We start from the raw sequence: 14,398 nt of genomic DNA, 5'->3' as shown, positions 1-14,398 counted from the left end.
AAGTGTGCTAACCGCCGTGTCAGTGCTTTTCAGCAGTAATGATTTCATACAAGTACCTCTGGAGCGGTGTCGACATTCAGCGTCTCATCAGCAATCAGCAGAGTTAGGCTTGCTTAGACAAATACTGGTGAACTGCCAGATATTTATATGCAGGGTTCCTCTGTTGCACATTTAAGCTATTTATGATTTTACCAGGAAAGGCCCACTGAGCTATGTAGCTCTTATTCAGAAGCGACCTCGCTATCACAAATGATAGCTCAACAAAGTGGCTTATTACGTGGAATTTTTTTGCTGCAAAATACTCTAAACGCGTGATGTTTATTCTAAATGTGGAGGGAAAACCCGGAGGACCCAGAGAAAAATCCACGCGGCCACGGGGAGAGAGAGACATGCAAACTCAAAATATACAGCAGGCGTCAGGGTCGTGATCAAACGCTCGACCTCCTGTAGACCTGGCGAGGTAGTTAACATCTAGCCACCGTGGCACATATGGGGTCGTAGTTCTACACAGTACGAGATGTATAACACAGCACCATCACGAGTGTTGCTGTGGGGAATATCAGTAACAAAACAAATAAGCAAAGACCATCCTTCCCATTTTTGTCCCTCCATACAACAACAAAAATACGAGATTATTTTACACACCCCAATTGGCCACAGAACCTTCTCTTCACTCGAGACTAGTCCGCACCATAGGAATGTGGAATTTCCAGCCGCTGTCTCGGGCGCCGTGAACGTGGAGATGGGCTCCCCCTTTCAATGCTTGCTCGAGTGGGGGAGAGAGACACTTTGATCTCTTGGCAGTAAACAACACGCAGTAAACATCACGCAGTAAACAACACGCAGTAAACAACACGCAGTAAACAACACGCAGTAAACATCACGCAGTAAACAACACGCAGTAAACAACACGCAGTAAACAACACGCAGTAAACACCACGCAGTAAACAACACGCAGTAAACAACACGCAGTAAACACCACGCAGTAAACAACACGCAATAAACAACACGCAGTAAACACCACGCAGTAAACAACACGCAGTAAACAACACGCAGTAAACATCACGCAGTAAACATCACGCAGTAAACAACACACAGTAAACACCACGCAGTAAACAACACGCAGTAAACATCACGCAGTAAACATCACGCAGTAAACAACACGCAGTAAACAACACGCAGTAAACAACACGCAGTAAACATCACGCAGTAAACATCACGCAGTAAACAACACGCAGTAAACACCACGCAGTAAACACCACGCAGTAAACAACACGCAGTAAACACCACGCAAGCACACCCACGTGCGATTGCTCACTCATCAACTACCTGGCATACTGGCCCCTGTGCGCCTCGTGCGCACAGGGGCGCCACATGTAACAACGCGTGGTCCCGTGCAGGTGCGTGCTCGAATATAGGGGCGATGGCCAAAACAAGGTTCTTCATTCCTTCACGGTATCGTCTGTGACTTTATACGCATCGCAATGTTGCGCTTTAGAGACAATTTAGGAGTGAATTACAGTCGCCTCGTAATAACCAAAATGTGAGGTCAGACGTGCACACGTCACACGCTGCATGCGGTGCACGTGGCATGGAGTGGTGTAATTTTATTTTGCCTGATCTTGCCAGGGTCCGCCACCTTTTCCCACTGTAGACCAACCCCACACATTGTTTTCAGCCAGCCTGTATCTCCATCAAAACTGTGCAGCATTCTTTAATAATACCAGTACGAAATCGCGATACAAATCAATTCCTGCCACCCGAACACAGTCGCAATTCCGGGACAGGTGGCAACCCCACATCTGGCGTCCATTGATGTCAGGAGGTCAGGCACAGGCCCCTCACCAACCTGGGCGGGACGCCGTGGGTCGCCCTCGACAATTCTGGACCCAACAAATCGCCGCGACTCCTGCTGCTGCCGCTGCTGCCGCTGCTGCTGCTGCTACCAGTGAGAGTTCCGATGAGCGCCATGAACCCAGCGACCCGAGTCCGATTCCTGGCCGAAGCTAGCAATGAAGTGGCAAGTGATATCTGAACCTGTCCCAGCACCTCGCTTCACCAACCCGCACTGACCGGTTTGGTGAAGTATGGTGATAAACCCTAATGATTGACACAGCGTGGAGAGGGCTTCATTGAGCAGTGGACTGATAAAGGAGTCCTAATGTTTTGTATTATTATTTAAAATATGGTACATATGTAGAGGTGGTGCGTGCTGGCAGGGGGGGGTCGTGTGACAGCGCGTGGTGGGTGGCTACATCGCGGTCCGCAGGCGGGTGTCCACATCGCGGTCCGCATAGGCCCCGCCCCCTGGAGCGGAGGGCTATGTAAGGCGATGCGCAGCAGCACTCGGGGAGAAGTCAACCAGTGAAGACAGAAGACGGAGGAAGAGATAGGCCCTGAGACTGAGACCCCTAGCCCCGCTGCCCTTGTAAGGGCCGGGACTCTGTGCGGCTCAGAGGCGAGACCTAGGGATTCACGGCCCGATGTCCTTGTAAGGGCCGGGCTGTGTAACCCAGAGGTTGAGGTCCGTGCCTGGCAAGGCGGGCCCGATAGCTCCCCGTGGGGAGAGCGTAGCCGGAGGGCCTGAGAGCGTGGCCGAGTTAGGCGCGCGTAGCGTAGGCTGTATCTCGGCTGTATCTGTTACTGTTGCATCAGTGTTAATAAATAAGTGCTGCCCCGTCAACTCGTCTCCCGCCGTAATTGAGATATTACACATACATAATATATGGTATGTGCGTATTAAATAGGTCAGAATTGTTCTCACGAATAACCAATTAAGCAGTCATCACGAACAACGTCAGTGGTGCCCCTCGGCACAACTTCTCTCCTGCTTAGATTATCTGGTTATGCAATGATGACAACCTGGTCTCTAAGGTCCACGATTGCACTGGCACCACTGAACTATCTGGCTTTAAGTATTTTCTGTGTGTTTTTTCCAGTCACCAACCTCTGGGTGCTACGCCAATGCCCACCCATCACCTCCACCCTGTAGCGTCTCGCCCGTCACAACAGCGTCGGCGGTTTAATTTCTGCTCCACTTCGCACACGTGCACAGAGCAGACATTTTAAGGTGTACATTTCCAGTTGTGTTCAAAAGTCAGTCGTAACCTCCGGATGTGGTACACGCCCATCGCATGTCGGTCTCAGAAAAGCCATTCACAGGATTAGTAGACTTGGCTCTGCTTCAGTACTGAATTTCCATTGTAATTACCGTAGGATAGTGGATGTCTGGAATTTTGAAGTTGGTTGAATTTGTCATTGTGGGAATTGGTCAGAGTTGGACCGCGCAAGGCACGAGCAGAGCCACAATGAGCGCTGTGCAATTCTCTCGCCCTCGTGGGCGATCCGAGCAGAGGCCCGAGCGATGTTGCCCGATTGTCACTGCTTTTATAAGCTGCTCCATCTCATAAGTCAACACCTTCGTTACATTCTCCTGGTGGCTCTCTCCGCACAGCCAGCAGCTATTTATCGTAGAGGTTGCTTCCTGATACGATTCCCCATAGACTTTAAGTTGCCCTTTGTTTTTGATTTGGGAGAGAAGCAGTGGCACAGTGGTTAGCCCCCTGCACTAACGAACTTAGTTTGATTCCCGGCTAGGGCTAACGTTAGCCAGGCCGGTGGTGGCTATGCACGCCTGTAATGCAGCATTGTGAAGTTCCCTTCCCCTGACCGTCGAGGTACCATATCCAGACTCGCCAGGAGAAGGTAGTGCAGCAAGTGGACTAATCCCCGCCTGTTTCTATCTGTAGGGGGTGAGGGTGTTGCCCTTTTGTGCTTTCTCCGGGTGCTCCGGGTTTCATTCCACTTATATAAATCCATCATTAAATGCCTCAAACCATCTTAAAACGTATAACCCACTGCAAAAGCCTCATGAAAAAGTCTTTCGACTCAGTGTGGCTTTACTGGAAAATAGTAAATCGTTATATAATTAATTATTATTCACTGACAAGAGCCCTGGGCCCCCATTACACTCCACTATTCCTGACGCGGTTGTCTGGATTGACTACCGGAATGTGAAATGATCGCTGTTGCTCTGCATCAACTTCAGCCACACGAAAGAAGTCGGGCAGCTGTTAAGTCTCCCTGCCTGCATGAGTCTCTGTCGACCATGTGACAGAGACTCCATCTGAGCACTCTAACACTTCTCTCAAATGAGTCCCCAGCCACTCACCAGGACCCATGAGCCGAACCACCCTACTCAGGCAAACCCGAAGCCCACGAAAGGGAGGCCACTGAACCGAAACGCTCGACACACGACAAAAAAAACATTCAACACCACAGATTGTAAATGCTATAATGGCTCACCCCCAGATGCCGATAATATGACTATCTTCTCGAAATCACAGATCTTGTTCCCTGGAAATGAGTGGCATACTCGATCGCCAGAATTGCCCGGTCACCGTTGGCAAGTCTGCCTTGGCACTCTCTCCCGCACTGGGTGCGATGTTGAACTTGGGCGAGACTTTTGTTTCATTCTCCGGCACGGGTTGTGTCCAACTCGAACAAACTATGTTGAACTTGGAACTCTGCCTGGGCGAGACTGCCTGTATCAGACTCCAGGAATATGTTGCACACAACCAATGTAGTCCTTTGACTGTGGGGGGGGGGGGGGGTTCCAGAAACTTCGCAGTCCCAAAATCAGCGGTACTGCCAGGAGCACTCCCACAACTTTGTCAAATAAAGCCATATCTCTGTGTTATGTCGTTTCACAAATTAGTGTCTAGATTGATACGTTGGAAAAACAGGCATCAAACTATTCTCTTGTTGTGTCACTGAATAAAGTTAGCAAGGAGGAGCAATGCACAATTTCTGCCTGGAGTCCAGTTCACAATTGACATCCTCTCTCAAATATTATTCGAGTCTGGGGGTTTCCTAAATTTAGCACAAACAACAATAAAACTCACTCAGGAAAATCGCTTCAATAAATGTGTAAATAGTAAAGCACGTTCATAAATGTGTCCCTACACTGCATTAGGATTATTACGTGTGATAGTTGATGAACACCATAATAAATGAGGTTCTATCTTAAAACTGAAGGGACGATTTTTCAACAGGGCAAACCCAACAAAAATACGTCTCTTACCCAAACCTAGTAATATATAATGCAATACAACACAGACAAGTGTGCCTATGTGTGTGTCTCTCTCTGTGTGTCTCTGTGTTGTCTCTCTCTGCTTATGTGTCTGTCTGTGTGTCTCCGTGTCTGTGTTTTGTCTCTCCCTCTCAAATTCAGCACTCTTTGGAAGAACGTAATAAACCAGGTAGGGTGTTGACTGTTATGTTAGCCGACTCTCTGTGTTGTATTGCATTATGTTTCTAAGTTTACTAGATTTGTTTTTTCTCATTCATTCGTACCTGATGATGATTGCTTGTGTTGCAATCAAAACGTCGTATTCTATTTTATTTATTTTATTTCTACGTGACTTTATCGAAAGAACCAAAAAGTAAACTTGCAATGTTTTTGACTCGCATGTGTTTTGTTTACGACTACCAAATACCTCGTTTGTTAGTTGCGCAATATTCCTTGAGGACCCTGTACTCGTTCTCTGCAATGTTGATGATGTTATCTTTGTTTTGATGTGCTCAGGCGCCACCGTGCTCCCTTGTAAAATAGCCGGGAAACTGCCTACACGGGACCATTCGTGTAACAAATAAACGAAAGCTTAAAAATGTTATTGCCCACCAGTCTTTGACGCCGCACTGCACTCTCCTTCCCACTCCATCACACCAAACGTTTCTCCTTTCGTTATCCCCGTAAGAGCCCCGCGCTCACGTCACGCGCCCTCATACCTCCTCTCTCTCTCTAGAAGCTACTAGAATCTCCACAAACCTCCGCCCAAGCTTTCCTTTTCCACCAACCCTTTCTTCACCTCTTTCTCGATCCCATAACCGCCTCTTTCTGCCGCTCTTTTCCCCCACTCTTTTCCCTCTGACTCATCCTCGGGCTTCCAGGAGTGGCTGTCAGAGCAACGCCTGGCCCCCCTAGACCCGCCTCGCATCCCCAGCGCCGGTAACGTCTCCTCCCTTTCAGCCCTTTGGCCGATCTCAGAATCAGGAGTGTTATTTCGCACCGAGTAAAACTCGTAGAGCTAAGAAGCAATTTTTCCAAGGGGTCGACTCGCCCGGCAGACGACATAAAATAATTTCATAATTACAGATTTAAAAAAAAACGTAATGAGAGGAATTCTCAATTTAGATTTAAAGCTTTCGTGACTGCAGGGATTCAAATTATTGGTTCTTTCGGTAAAGTCACGTAGAAGGGAAATAATAAAATAATAAAAATTAAACATCATTAAATAAGCTTGATAGGCGGTGGTTTGGGCTGTTGCAGTTCTTTATTATTAAAATTTCCCTCCCTTCATTACTGCTAATCCTACATAATACACTAGCATAATATGACTTTGAGACCCCCCACCGCCTACACATTCCACAAGGAGTGACTAATTCCATATCTGCATTTGTCACCAATATGCTAAATTCCTCTGTTTGATATGTAAACTCCTTTGTCAAGGTGCTCTCCTCCCGTGACCCAGTTTAAATATACGCTGCCAAGCTTGGCGGTGTTCATTAGGACGCTGTCTTTCCGACAGCTCTGTTCTTCACCCGAGGACGGCTGCGTGCGTTGTGGCCGAAACGTCGTGAGAATTTTATTTTATTATGTTTTATTTTTATTATTTTATTATTTCCCTTCTTCGTGACTTTACCGAAAGAACCAAGAATATGAGAGAAATTATATTGTAAAAGTATACATTCACACTTAATATTTAGTGATTTTAATGAGTCCATGTAAATGAGAACATAGATGGCAGAATAGGGATGCCAAGAGAGAAAACTGGGTGATTTCAAAACATTGGGGCAGCAGCTACATTCAATGCTTTGGATCGAAATTGTGTGCGATGTGTGTGATTTATGTCCAGAGAATCAGACGCGTTTTGCACATTTTTCGGATTCTCCAATGGTAATATCAACAGCAGGTCAGACAAATCGAGAGCAGACCTACGGACAACAGCCTTGTGAATGAGAATGGTCCTGCAGTGAAAATGTCTTTCCACATCCAAGGACATTTGCCTAGCCATGGCCATAGAGGAGGTCACAGTGGTGCGTCCTATACGGAGCGTCCACTGCAAATCATAATTCTGCATGGTAAACAGAGTTTAGTTTTTTAGAATGTACTGAGCAGGCAAGATCACAGGAGTCGAATAGCAGAATGACTGTCACTTCAATAATCTGTCGATGAATTGAAAGACAATGCTTGTTTCAGGACAAGAAGCCAACCTTACATTTAACTTTTTCGATTACCCGATCAATATGTTCATCAAAGGATAGGGTGGCATCGATAATAAAACCCAAGGAATTTATAATGACCAGTCTCTTCAATAATTCGATGCCACAATCGAGGTTGGAAGGCAAGCCCTACAACTATTTTAGGAGAAAAAAACACCTAAATGTATTTTTACACATGTTGATTCTGAATAACATCAAATGTTTTTGCCAATTTTTGCCAATTAACTAGCCAGAGCTTCGATAACAAAACGGCATCAACTGCAAAAGTTTGGATTCAGAACAATTTAACGCACTACTCAATTCATAATCAACGTTTTTGGGTTTAGATCGCGTTATTTATAAATGTGTCGTAACCCTCCACCACCCGACACGGCCAATCAGTAAAAATGTGTCACGTTGACAAAAGACAAATAGTTCACTGCTTCAGCCCACCGGTGTGTTGAAGCCACAACATTTACAATTTGAGTACGCCGTTTCACTGGTAATTGCATCCAGCATCATCGGGCAATTCGCCAGAATGGTGAGGCTCTGCTGTGTCTCCCGTTCTTATATAGAGCAGCAGCAGGGTGACGTCATCATTAACTCATTAACTCATCAGGTGCAAAGATTCAAGGGGGGAGTGATTGTAATTATATACTAGATTAGTAATCAGGCTGTTGTTACGATGCGAGTTGTAGATTAGTAATCATTTGGAATGTGTTTTATTGTGATTATGCTACATTAGTAATCAGTTAGTGTTTGTTTCCCTTATAAGGAATTGTAATGTATCTTATTTAATAATACGCTTCCAGGCCGCACTAAGCCTGTAGCTGTCTGAGCGATTAAAGTTATTTCTGTTTCTCTCAATTTCAATCGATTCTCTAATTAGTCTTTGCCAGTAGTAACTAGTTTTACACAACACTTCCACGTTGTCAAAATCAATTGAGTGTCCCTGTTGGCATGCATGTTCTGCCACTGCCGACAGTTGTGTTTGTGATAGTTTAATATTTCTCTGGTGTTCTATTAGTCTTACACTAACGTTACGCCCTGTCTGTCCAATATAGCATCTGCCACATACACAATTAATCCGATATACACCTTTTGTTGATAATTTAGGTAATTCGTCTTTAGTGCATGTTACTAGTTGTTGAATTTTGTGTACTGTACCAAATCTTACTGTAATGTTTTGCTTTTGCAAAACACGGGCTAATTTGTCAGTTACTCCTGAGATAATCTGATCGCTTTCAGCAGTGTTGCTTTGCGATCGTGATTTGGCTTTTAGTGCTCTGTTAATTTGAGCATTATTGTAGCCATTCTGTCTTAGTGCTTCTTTAACATGAGGCAGAGATGACTAGACACGAGGTTGCCAAAATTATTTAGAATAGTAAAGTACCAAAAGTAAATATTAGCTCGAACGAGGCAAAAGCCTTAAGAGAGCTTCGTCTAAACAAAGATATTCAAATCCTAGCAGCTGACAAGGGCCGCACTACAGTAGTGATGTCACGAGCCGATTATGATAATAAAATTAAAGATTTATTAGAGGAAAGTACCTACATTCAAATTAAACGAGATCCAACTAATACTTTGGAACGTAAGACTACTGCAATCATTGCAAATTCATTAATCCCAAAAAATGAGCAATTCCTAATTAAGCCAAGGGCTTCAAAACCACCTAGACTGTATGGGCTACCAAAGATCCATAAAGTCGGCATCCCTTTAGGACCCATAGTCAGTACAATTGGCTCTGCCACATATAAATTAGCAAAATATGTAACTAAACAAATACAGCCTTACATCGGTAGGACATCATCATTCATAAGAAACATATCTAAACCAAAAGGATGGTTTTAATGTGCTCGAGGCAAGTGCTCTGGTTTCAAAGTTTTCCATGTACAAATTTGCTATAGCAGGAGGTAAAGGAGAGCCCATTGCTGCTCCTTCCCTTTGTTTAAAGAATTCGCCTCTCCATAAGAAGTAAGTGTTATTTAAACAATGGTCTGCGAGTTTCGGAATATCTTTTGGTAAACCTGTATTCTTTACCAGTGTATCAAGTAATTTAAGCGACTCGCTCACTGGAACCTTAGTGAATAGCGAAATCACATCAAAACTCACCAAAATATCATTAGGGTTAAGTTTAATATCTTTGATCATATTCACAAGATGTTCTGAATTTCTTATGAATGATGATGTCCTACCGATGTAAGGCTGTATTTGTTTAGTTACATATTTTGCTAATTTATATGTGGCTGAGCCAATTGTACTGACTATGGGTCGTAAAGGGATGCCGACTTTATGGATCTTTGGTAGCCCATACAGTCTAGGTGGTTTTGAAGCCCTTGGCTTAATTAGGAATTGCTCATTTTTTGGGATTAATGAATTTGCAATGATTGCAGTAGTCTTACGTTCCAAAGTATTAGTTGGATCTCGTTTAATTTGAATGTAGGTACTTTCCTCTAATACATCTTTAATTTTATTATCATAATCGGCTCGTGACATCACTACTGTAGTGCGGCCCTTATCAGCTGCTAGGATTTGAATATCTTTGTTTAGACGAAGCTCTCTTAAGGCTTTTGCCTCGTTCGAGCTAATATTTACTTTTGGTACTTTACTATTCTCAATAATTTTGGCAACCTCGTGTCTAGTCATCTCTGCCTCATGTTAAAGAAGCACTAAGACAGAATGGCTACAATAATGCTCAAATTAACAGAGCACTAAAAGCCAAATCACGATCGCAAAGCAACACTGCCGAAAGCGATCAGATTATTAAAACAATAAAAATACCATTTATCTCAGGAGTAACTGACAAATTAGCCTGTGTTTTGCAAAAGCAAAACATTACAGTAAGATTTAGTACAGTACACAAAATTCAACAACTAGTAACATGCACTAAAGACGAATTACCTAAATTATCAACAGAAGGTGTATATCGGATTAATTGTGTATGTGGCAGATGCTATATTGGACAGACAGGGCGTAACGTTAGTGTAAGACTAAAAGAACACCAGAGAAATATTAATCTATCACAAACACAACTGTCGGCAGTGGCAGAACATGCATGCCAACAGGGACACTCAATTGATTTTGACAACGTGGAAGTGTTGTGTAAAACTAGTTACAACTGGCAAAGACTAATTAGAGAATCGATTGAAATTGAGAGAAACAGAAATAACTTTAATCGCTCAGACAGCTACAGGCTTAGTGCGGCCTGGAAGCGTATTATTAAATAAGATACATTACAATCCCTTATAAGGGAAACAAACACTAACTGATTACTAATGTAGCATAATCACAATAAAACACATTCCAAATGATTACTAATCTACAACTCGCATCGTAACAACAGCCTGATTACTAATCTAGTATATAATTACAATCACTCCCCCCTTGAATCTTTGCACCTGATGAGTTAATGAGTTAATGATGACGTCACCCTGCTGCTGCTCTATATAAGAACGGGAGACACAGCAGAGCCTCACCATTCTGGCGAATTGCCCGATGATGCTGGATGCAATTACCAGTGAAACGTCGTACTCAAATTGTAAATGTTGTGGCTTCAACACACCGGTGGGCTAAAGCAGTGAACTATTTGTCTTTTGTCAACGTGACACATTTTTACTGATTGGCCGTGTCGGGTGGTGGAGGGTTACGACACATTTATAAATAACGCGATCTAAACCCAAAAACGTTGATTATGAATAACATTGGTCGCAAAAGCCTACGTGTTAAACTCACTACTCAATTATACATTATAGTTTTGGTGACCTGTGCCACTCGCCTGACACTGTACGCTGTGGGTAACGCTGCCGGCTAGGCAACGTGGATTTTCATCCAATTTTATATATTTTGTTTTTCTTTTTCATGAAACGCTTATTATACAAATTGTAGCTAATTATTAGTTTGTTATTACAAAAATAATCTTTTTTCTCCAAAAGTCTATCAGCGCTGCTTTTGATAACATTCAAGTGCGCCCCAATTTGTGTACATTATCTTTTTGTGTTGCACACAATTATACATTTAAGCATTTGCTACCACTGCCAATATGTCACAAGGAGAAACGATTTGAATGTTGGACTTTATCCCAACGAACCTGTTTTTGTCTCCATTGACAACTTTATGATGTTTCTTTGTCAAGATGCAAAATCCAACCAACATCAAGGTGCCGATTCAAGGAAATTCATCTCAAGGAAAACGTTTGGGAGATGATCATCAAATTTCACCAAACGTGAATATGAGACATTTGGAATAATTACATTAAATACATTTTTTTTATTTTAGTCTTTCTTGTATTAAATTTAATGTGTATGAACCCATAATATGACCGTAAATGACACTAGTTTATATATATGTAATAATGCTCTTTGAGACGACTTCTGGAATCCGTCTTTTATTCACTTTGGGTTACAGCTACTTCACGCTGCTGATAGGCAACGTGAAGGGACAGATAGACCGAGAGAGACGCACTGCCACGTGGCAACTCGGAGCCCCGCTCTTGCGTGGCCCCTTCCTCCGTTCGTTCCCGTTCTGACCACGTGTCGTTCCTCTCTACCCCTATTTAATACCCGGGTCACGTGGTACGCTTCAGCCAATCCTCGTTAGCCTGCATCGAATCTTCCAGGCTCCCTCGTCAGCTCCCGGGACCACGCCCCTGACTCATCTCCCCATTGGCTGAGGCCAAAGCCAGCAGAACCAATCTCCATAGCTGTCACCCTTCCATCACGTCAGGGCCATGCCCCCAGGCTTCCCCCCATTGGCTGTAAACCAGGACCGGCAGAGCCAATCACCATGACAAGTTATGATACGTCAGTGAGCCGGATATATTCTCATATTACATATATACAGAAAGAGAGAATCGATTGGGTACCATTACCGAACCGTATGTCACACCCGTTGTCTTACTCAGCAAACTAAAATGAAACGTTATTCTGCTTAACAACCTGAAGTCGATTGGATAACATATCTTTTTCTTTTACCCAAACTAAGGGCATCTTCGTTGATCAACGGAAGCCAACACATGTTGTGATCCACATTTGTCAAAGGCCTTCGACACGTCAAGGAATAATGCTCCAGAGTCGTGTTTATCATTCTAGATTTGAAGCTTTCGTGACTGTTGTCATGCAATTATTTTCACGGAAACTTGATTGTCGAGGGTTGAGAAGATTGTGTCTTGAAGTATAAACTTCGTTGTGTTTTGAATATTTTATCAAAGTCCTTGACTAAAGTCGATAACATTTAAATTGGATGATAATTGTTAAGCTCATCCTCTGAACCGCCTTCATGTAAAGGTCGTATAAATGCAGTTTTCCATTCAATTGGACTTTTGCATTCTTGAAGGGACATATTAAAACGTGCACAAGTGGTCTACAAATAACATCTCCAGCAGCCGCGAGAGCAAAATGACAATCTGTTCTGCAATAACGCCGCGTGTTGTTTTCATAACGCGAATTGGATATAACCCAATGATGAATGTATTAGGGAACATTTTTTACAACGCGGATGCGAATTAGATAAAACGCGATTGAGTGAACAGAACGACGTTGCGCGTGTAAGCATCACACGAGGCAGCGGGATGCTGCTGGATCCTTCACGACGCTACACAGACGCATCTCACATACTATCGCCGACTGTGCTCTACCAAATAAGATTTGTCTCGCTTTGCATACAACGGTGTTGATTTTAATTACAATGAGTAGCAAGGCTGTGAAGCGTTCTGGTAGTGGTGCTCGTGGGAGTGAAGTCAAGAAAAGCTATGACTCTTGAACAAAAACTCGATGTGAAAGAGCGGTATGGACGAAACTAAAGAACACGTGATGACATTATTCGCGCAACGGGACTTACCGAATCCACGCTGCGCATTTTTCGTGGCATTGCAGAAACAAGGAAAATATGTAATTTTACTACCCCCTAACCCCTTAATTCCCATTGAATCAATGGTTGTTATTATAACTACCGCGTTATCGGTGAACATGCTTTATATTTACACTTCGTGAGAGTGCCTCCGAGCGTCCCTGACAGGCCTGGCCTGGATGTGATTTCATCATCAAGTTGGACTTCGATGATCCTCGCATGCAGCGCGTGTCCTGGCCAACCCCTTGGGACCGCCGCAGGGTGTAATATAATTGATTGTCTTTGTCATTGAGAGACTGCGACCTCCCTTATGAATTGTTCGAGGTAATGTCCGGTTGACAAAGACGTCGCAAAACTGCACCAAGGTTGTAACTGCCCGAGTGGCTGAAGTTATGTTTGTGTGTTTTTGTTATAATGCGAACTTCTGCGGATGCCGTGACGAGTCCTGGGCCAGAATGAGCTCGGATCTGCACAGGATTTCGACATTATCGAAAGCCGCCGCCGCCGCATGATCCATGAATGAACAACGCTCTGCAAAAACAAAAAGCGGCAGCGATGGCAGAAACAACAGGCGACGAAGCTTCCAACACCCCCCAACTGCGGCCCTGGTGCGTGACCTGTGGCCGCGTCGCACACTCGCACCGGAATGCTGACTCGAGACGTCGCGCGCGCGGGACGGGCACGCGATGGCCGTGCCCCGGGGCCTCGCGGCTGTCACGCTCGCAGCCTCGCTTTGGTTTCGCCGCTCAACTCCCCCCCCACACACACACCACCCCCACACCCCTCTCATCAATAGCCAGCAGCGCAGTGCCCGCCTCTCTAATGCCGGGTTCGCGCATTCCTCCGCCCTCCCGAGCCGCGAGTTCGCGCGAACGCCGGTGCGGTGTTTTGACACTCGTTGGCATCATATCGGTGTCATGGAGACGAAGCTATTTGTGGTTAGTTCAGAAAGAAAAAAACCCATGACTAACCCTCGCAGAATTCATTCTAGTTCCTGTACTACCCATCGGCATGCGACACGAGATAAATACATTCCATTTTTGGGATGGAAGAAACAATAGATTATATAGTGCTGAGGTGTATTCGGGTTTGAATGGACGGATATAGAAACGTCGGAGACGTTGATGTTCAACAGCGCATGTACATAATCACCACGTGTACTTAAGTTATTCAATTACACGAAATATGGGACACTCCAGGCCTTGGGGGACAAGTTTGGATTATATTTCATTGTAAAATAACGCACGGTATAGCTGAACACGTGTGCAGCACGGCACCACGGGAGAACCCA

This window comes from Lampetra planeri, chromosome 50, assembly GCF_965212315.1.
Source record: "Lampetra planeri chromosome 50, kcLamPlan1.2.h2, whole genome shotgun sequence".
NCBI classification, from domain to species: Eukaryota; Metazoa; Chordata; class Hyperoartia; order Petromyzontiformes; family Petromyzontidae; genus Lampetra; species Lampetra planeri.
Note: the sequence above shows the minus strand (reverse complement) of the source record.